This window comes from Toxorhynchites rutilus, chromosome 1, assembly GCF_029784135.1.
Source record: "Toxorhynchites rutilus septentrionalis strain SRP chromosome 1, ASM2978413v1, whole genome shotgun sequence".
NCBI classification, from domain to species: domain Eukaryota; kingdom Metazoa; phylum Arthropoda; class Insecta; order Diptera; family Culicidae; genus Toxorhynchites; species Toxorhynchites rutilus.
The window spans coordinates 62,353,852-62,361,908 of record NC_073744.1 but is presented as its reverse complement, the minus strand read 5'-3'; the positions used below and the strand labels follow the sequence as shown (position 1 = coordinate 62,361,908).

Sequence of the window (8,057 nt, the reverse complement as noted above, 5' to 3'; positions counted from 1 at the left end):
GTCGGTACGTGCCGTTCATGCTACGTGCTGGATAATATAAAACGGCCTTAACGAACAGAAAAAGCAAACGACGATATTCAAGTTGGATTACCACTGGTGGGGTCCAATCTTAGATCGAAGCGCAGCGAAAGCAAAGTGAACTGGATTGCTCAACAGTCCGATGCCGAATGAAAGTTTGCCTCAGCGAGATCCACTGTTTATACTCAAGGCAAATATTCCCCTTCATTCTTCTACTTTTCCTTTGTTCACGGCGACTTCAAATCTTACGATTTCCCCTTCATTGATCGTCGATAAGTTGCTCGTTATTGACAGCTCTGTTCGGGAAAGCACACAAATGGACAGAACAAATGTATGGGAAAATGAAAACGCCTAAATTTTTCATGAACTTTAACCATTTACAAACCAGTGGATTCCAATGTATAGCATATTAAACAAATCTTAGGGAATTTCCGATTCTTTGAGTATGTAAATCGCTAAAATCCGTTCGCGGCAAAAATAGTTATTAACGTTAACTTTATTTCATAAAAACATGACCTGTTTTCTGATTTGGTACCCTTAATGAAAGACGTAGTTCTACGTAAAAAAAAACGTTTTAACTTAAACGGTTAAATGTACTAAAAGCTAGAAAATAATTAAGCAAGTAGCAGTTAGTAGTTATCACATCCCTTCCTTCATTAATCTAGGGCAATGATGAGACTAAAATAAAATCGTGGGGCACGTCAGATTTCCATTCTCTATAGTTAGTTGTTTCAGCATATGCCCCACGATCTTATTTTAGACTCATCATTGCCCTAGATTAATGAAGGAAGTTTTTTTTTCCTTTTTTGACGTAGGACTACGTCTTTCATTTCTATACTGGGGTGTAAGTTCAAAGTTTCGAAAACGAAAGCGTTACGCCGGAGAACGAGATTTTGAGCGTTAATAGCTCCCAAACAACTGAACGAAATGGTATGATAAACAATTCATTCGAAAGATAAAATTTTCTGCAAATCGGAATGTTTCTCTAACACTATGGGGCCAACGGAAATTGGCATAGCAAATAAGATGCAAGCAGCGGGTACTTTTGCACTCGTTTACGTTTTTGCAAATTGGAATGTTTCACTAACAAAGACTTCAAAATCATGAAGCCTAGGGAAATCGGCATTGCAAAATAGACGCGAGCTGCGGGTACAATTGTACTCGCTTGCGTTTCTGCAAATCGGAATGTTTCCCTAACACAGATTTCAAAACCATGAAGCCTGGGAAAATCGGCATTGCAAATTATATGCAAACTACGGGTACTTTTGTATTCGCTTGCATGTTTGCAAACCGGTATGTGTTTTCCCAATACAGATTCCGAAACCAAGAAGTAGGGAAAATCGGCATTCCAGATACATTCAAGTCGGCAATACTTTTATACCCCCATGCATTTTTACACTCCGGAATTCGTTTTGCTTACACGGTCTACAAAAGCGGGTACAAATGCAACGCTTTGGCTCGAATATTCAAGACTGCATTGGAGGATATCTCTTCACTGAACTTCTACGCATACTGCAAAAGGCAAAATGTTGATTACTATTTGCTGCGATAACTACTACCATAATGCATGAATTGAATTAAATTGGGATTTGTTTGCAGTTGAATTCGTAAATAGTTTCATTCATTCACTAGTTTAATCAATACACACAAAATATAGCTCTGCGCAGCGGCAATATCGTACCCAATGAGGAACATCTGAGGCGGGATTATTGCTAATTGAAGAAATACAATTGATTACTAAGCCAACGGCAGTCCTACGTCAACCTTGCGGTTATATCATTGGTATAACCCATCCAGTTTTATTCTCTAGCTTTTAATATATTATCTGTATGGATTTGCATTTTGGGATGGTACTTCTGTTAGTGCAGAAACCATGTTTATGTTTATGTAACGGCCAATAGTCATTCTAAGTTAACTACCTATTTTAGCAATACTAGAAATTTGACAAAACTAACCTAGTTTACTTTGCCATTGATCATCGTAAGGAATAGGTTAAAATTAACAGAAATCTCTTTCTGTTCAGTACTGCAACAGTATGGATCGAGATTAGAGTATTCGGCACTTATTTCTGCTTAGCTTAACTCTGGTGTCTCTTTGGCGAATTCGAATGAGATGGGCCTACAAAATAATGGTGTAGAATACCCAAAATTTGTCCATATCGTTTTTTCTCTTCTGGTCCTTTATCAAATTGTAAAGTGTTTGCAGAGCCCTATTTCTCTATTAATTTACTAACAAATCTCCCAATTTTTTTCGTAGAAGCGCGTGCAAAATTGACGAAATGTTGGTTAAAAATATTTTTCCTGTAACGAAATCGTATAATGAATTCCTCACGGGAGTTGAGACAGTTATATCCTGCCCAGTTGTTCTTGAATGATCGAACAAATCCTTATTACATAACTGGGAGGCCATATCTACAAAAAATTATTCACATTATTAATAAAAAGGCACAACTTCAAATAACAGTTATTTCTAATTAACATTTCGGATTAATATTGAGAAAAAAAACGGGTGAAACGTTCGGGTTCGGGTGAAAAACTCAAGTGCTCAGTGATAAAAGACAGTTGAGGAACACTTTCATTGAAAAAGTTTTTGCGGGGAAATGCGGTGCAATTTTCATAAGTCCATCCGAAGCAAAATTAAACTTCCAAAATAGTACTTACTTTGTGTGGTGTTAACACATACTACAACCAACCGAATATTGAAACTGACAACAAATGTAAATTCTCCGTTAAAAATACCTCAAGAAACATAATGAGCCAAAAAACTCTCACAAAAATTTCATCAAAACACATGTTTGAAAAACACACGCGAAATAGTGGCACCGGCTAGCATGCGAAACTGGTATCTTATCGCGTTGCTGTCAAGCTGGAACAAGAACGTCTTTTACGGACTCCTATATAAAAGAAAACGTTGTGTTCGGTTCGATTAACTCATAGTAACTGACAGCTTTATTCTTGATGCACGGTTAATACAAAATTGTGGATTTGTGGATATAACCCAACTTCATTACGTCCCCCTGTTTATATAATGCGAATAATAATATAGAAAATAAAGAAAATTCATTTCAGTTAAAGAGGGGATCAAAACATAAAGAATTACATTAAGAAAAGATAAAGTGAACATCTCACAAATCTAGTCTCTTGGGTGGTTTGATTTCACGACCAGATCGTGTCTTATGAGGCTCAAAGGAATTGTCCGACTGCGCTGGTGTTATCTTTGGCATAGCTTGCGGTGATGTTGAACTCGGATTCCGCTTGTTCCAATGGTGGATCAATAGGATCAGAACCCGATGAAAGTCTTGCATATTTTTGTGGAACAATCGGCTCTCTTACTCTTGTAGGTTGAATGAAGTGAATGTTGCGCCAAATTTCACGACCGTCATCCAAATTTATCAGATATGATTTATCCCCTTTTTTAAGCCTTATTACTCCGGAAGACCACGAACCGGCTGGATTGTGCACACACACTCTACTGTTTATGGGAATTTTTCTAAAGCACCGCGAGCCCCTATCCGCATACATCTTTTGTCTTTCTCGATTCAGCCGTAGTTTTTCACTTATCCGTTCAGTCGTCAACACAACTGCACAACTGCTTGACCGCCAAAATGAAAGAGATCACTTGCCACAATCTGAAAAGGGTATTCTGGTATGTTCTTCAAAAATATTTCCTCCTTTTGCTTAGATTTATGCGTTTATTGACAAATCTTGCACTTTCCCACATAGTCGCAGATTGCTTTTGCCATTCCCGGCCAAAACACAAACTCTCGGGCTCTTCTGATCGAAGCTTGAATTCCACAATACCCCTCGTATATGACTTTTAGCAATGCATTTCGTTCGGTCTCGGGAACAACAAGTTTTTCGCCTTTAAATACCAAACCATCTAATTCGGATAACTGCTCAATAGTAATAGCGAACATTTTTCTTTACCTGTTGATCATTACTGGGCCACCCACCGTATATATACCCTAACAATCCCTGTAGATTACGATCTTCCGCAGTGGCTTTTCTGTAACGCTCTTCGACTGAATGTTCAAAGCAAGAAACGGCATGCACTTCTTTTTGGTCTGATAGTTCTTCATCAATTGCAGCGCTTTTGGGCTCGCAGATTCGGCTCAATGCATCAGCTACAGGAATGTCTTTGCCTCTTCCATACACAATCAAGGGCGCATAAGGTTCACATCGTACAGGATTCGTTTTAGTCTAGGAGGTGCATCTACCAATGGTCTCTTGAAGATACTCTCCAAGGGCTTATGATCTGTCTCAATCGTCAAAGGAGCTCCCCATACGTAATCATGAAACTTTCTGCAACCAAATCTAATCGCTCCTGTTTCTTTTTCGATTTGTGGATAATTTTGTTCAGCAACCGACAGGCTTCTCATTGCATAAGCCACGGGAAGGTTATTCTGTAGCAAAACAGCTCCATATGCTTTCGATGAACTGTCGACCGAAAGTACTACTGGTTGCCAACCTTGAAATATTGCAGAACTGGAGCTTCAACCAATCTGCTTTTAATCGATTCAAATGCTTTCTGCTGGTTCGACTGCCATAGGTACAAAACGTCCTTCTTCGGTAGTTGTCTTAGTGGTTCCGTTAGTTGTGATAAATCTGGTATGAATTTGGCCAAATATGTAATCATTCCGATAAATGTTTGGAGATCTTCTTTGTTCCTTGGAGCGTTCATTCGCGTAATAGTTTCGACTTTTTCCGGAAAGACTTTTACTCCCTCGTCTGTAATCAAATGTCCTAAAAAATGTACTTCTTTTATGTTGGAAATACACTTATCAGAATTCAATTTCATACCATTTTCGTTCAATCTCCTGATGACCTCCTTCGTAGTATTCTGGAGCGTTTCTTCATCTTTCGCATGGATAAGTATATCGTCCATGGAAATTTCCACCCCCGCAATGTTTGAGAGCAACCGCGTCATTATCTGTTGAAACAGCTCAGGGCAGATGCCAATCCGAACGGGAGGCGTTTGCAGGAATAGCGACCCCACGGTGTACTGAACGTGCAAAGCTTAGCGGACCTCTTTGCCAAGGCCACCAGCCAGAAACCTTTTCTGCAGTCTAATATAGTGAAAAATTTGCTGCCTGACAATCGACTGGCAATTTCTTCTAATGTCACTAATAGGAAATGTTGCTTTTTCACATTTTTGTTCATATCTGTCAAATCCACACATAATTTGATGTTTCCATTCCGACGTACAATAACGAGGGGAGAAACTGATTCTGTTGCTTCCAGATTTCATAGCTTCACGCTTCGAGCGGGATGTATAACGAATTTGGGATTCTCAACTAGATCAATATCATACTCAAAGTCCTTCAGTTTTCCCAAGCCATCGAAAATGCGATTGTCTATCAGTAAGTGCAGTACACGTTTGATGAGGTTGGCTTTTTCAGCAGAGATTCCTTCCAAGATAGTAGAACACTCTTGTTCAATGATTCGAAACATCAAATCGTACTTAAATCCGCGAATCTCGCATGATACCATAGAACAACCTTTGACAATGATTCTGTCACCGCTGTACGTAATCAGTTTTTTGACGGACGATTTTTCAATTTTCTTCACACCTGTTGCGGCGGCCGTCTTGGCGGACATAATACTGCACTTTGCACCCGTATCAATGCTTACGTTAATTACTTTGCTACCAATTCGCACCTTTTCCATCCAATATTCCGAACATTCTTTCGTATTCACAGCGATCACTTTCAGAGCATCAACAATTTTTTCTTCGTCATCACTTTCGTCTTCTTCAAGGTCAAGCATTTTGGCATCGGCGTTACTTTTACTGCGGCAAACACTCCTGAAGTGATCAGTTTTCTCACATTTTTTACACTTTTTTCCATAGGCGGGGCACTCTCTAGGTCGATGACTACGTCCGTACCAGGCACACTTAGTCATTTTTTCTTTCGGAGCTCTGAAACTTTCTACGACATGCACCTCGCTGCTACTACCGCTGGCACTCCCCGCAATGAGCTTATTCTGCTGAACAGCTGCCTCGTTAGCTTTGCAAACATCAACTGCCTTCTGGAGGGTGATTTTGTTATCCTCCAAAGTTTTGGTTCGCAGCGCTTCCGATTGAATTCCACTAATCAATCGATCTCTGATGAGGCGGATAATCAATTCCTGACCATTCTCCGTATACCTGCACTTTTTTTGGCTGAGCTCTCAATCTGATGAGAAAAGCTCCGACGGTCTCTCCTTCCTCCTGGGTGATTTTATTGAAAAAATACGACCCGTAACTTGGATTGTCGTGTGCATCGAAATACTTTGCGAATTTATCTGAAACAGTCTTCAGTACCACTGTCTGTTCTGCTGTGAGCTCAAAGCTCTCGTAGATATCTATTATTTCCGGGCCCAGGCAGGAAAGGAACACAGCTACTTGTCTTTTTCCAGAAAGCTTCTCCAGATCCACGCTGCTGGCGAACCAATCGAACGCAATTTTCCATAACCTCCATTTAGATTTTTCATCGCCTCCTAACTCGAACGGTTTTGGTCTCTGACCAAAAACTTTCGGCATTTTAGGATTCTCCGGTGGATTCGCCATTCTTCAAGTGAAATCAGCCACTTCTGACACCATGTCAAGCTGGGACAAGAACATATTTTACGGACTCCAATATAAAGGAAAACGTTGTGTTCGGTTCGATTAACTCATAGTGACTGACAGCTTTATTCTTGATGCACGGTTAATACAAAATATGCAATCTTGGATATAACCCAACTTCGTTACAGTTGCCAGAGCAATGATGCGAGCGCGGAATGGTGTAAAACACGTGTTCCTAGATGCCTTGAACATCCTAGAATAAGGGACTGTAGGTTTTTTTTTGTTTTTATGCAACTTCATTTTTTGGGTTTTGGCCGCCTAAATTTTCTCAGGGACCACTGTGCGACGTGATGTAGCTGAAGCGAAATATTTTTTAGATCTACTGCTCTCGAATATCGATTGCTGCGATGTACTCAGTAGTCTTAATAAAGACATTCGTCATCGTAATTTTCGCTTCCATAACTTTTTTCGCCTCTCTGTTGCTTGGACTAATTATGGACATTAACCTGTCAATAGTATATGTAGGATTTTTAATCAATGTTACAGTGCTTTTGATTTTAATTTAGCTCACTCAGTCCTCAGAAATTGTACTTCCGTTTTTGTTGAATTATTTGTTTGTTACTTTGAATTGCATTGTGGTTTGTCATATTATTATTTGTTTTGTAAACTAGTGTCCAGTGTTAAGATAGAATAAGCTGTTAGGTTTAAGATTGTGACATTTGGACTTTTTTATTCTGTTGACGCAAAAATAAGCAGTTTTTATGTCCATTTTAGAAAAAAGCTTTTAGCAAACTAAAATGGGCTTTTCCCTGCTCCAAAATAAAAAAAAAATAAACAAATAAACGAATTGGTCATAGATATGATTATACCAAATCACCAGTTGTATGGCAAATATTGTATAGAATATTAAATAAGAAATCCTCGAAAACTTCGAGATAAAAATTTGAAAAAAATACTTAATGTGCATCTTACTACGGTGTATCAAGAAAAAATATCCAAAAAAAATTTCATCAAAAATTTAAGTACTAAAACATATATTGAAATTTTGAAAAAATGTTTTTTCCGGATTTAGAGATTCAGTACTACTCTAATTTATATTTAAATGTGTTCCTACGGCTTTTCTAGATATGTGTGATTTTTTTCAGATTTTTTTCAGTGTTGTGCGGCACAAAAAATTTTTTTTTTTTATATTTTCAAAGGGTCTGGTTGGGTAAGGGAGTGAAAGTCCCCCAAACCAAATTACCAGCTGTATGGAAAATATTGTACAGGGTTCTAAATAAAACATTTTGGCAGTAGTACCAAATATTTGAGTCCTTATATGGTGTACCTTTTCATCTTTTAAAAAAATTACAAGAGGTTGTGTCCAAGATACGACCGCATTGTTGACGTAGAACTACGCTGTTATTTTATATAAGTCGCTTGTTTATATCTTCGGATATCATTCTATAACGCTTTGGCGCCCAATCTTAACGTCTGCTTCGCCATAACGCCAGTTT

At 38.6% G+C, this 8,057-nt stretch overlaps 1 pseudogene; it reads left to right on the top strand.

The window, feature by feature from the left end:
* Nucleotides 1-1,673: 1,673 nt before the first annotated feature.
* On the top strand, nucleotides 1,674-1,884 carry LOC129763853 (U4 spliceosomal RNA; annotated as a pseudogene).
* Nucleotides 1,885-8,057: the final 6,173 nt, after the last annotated feature.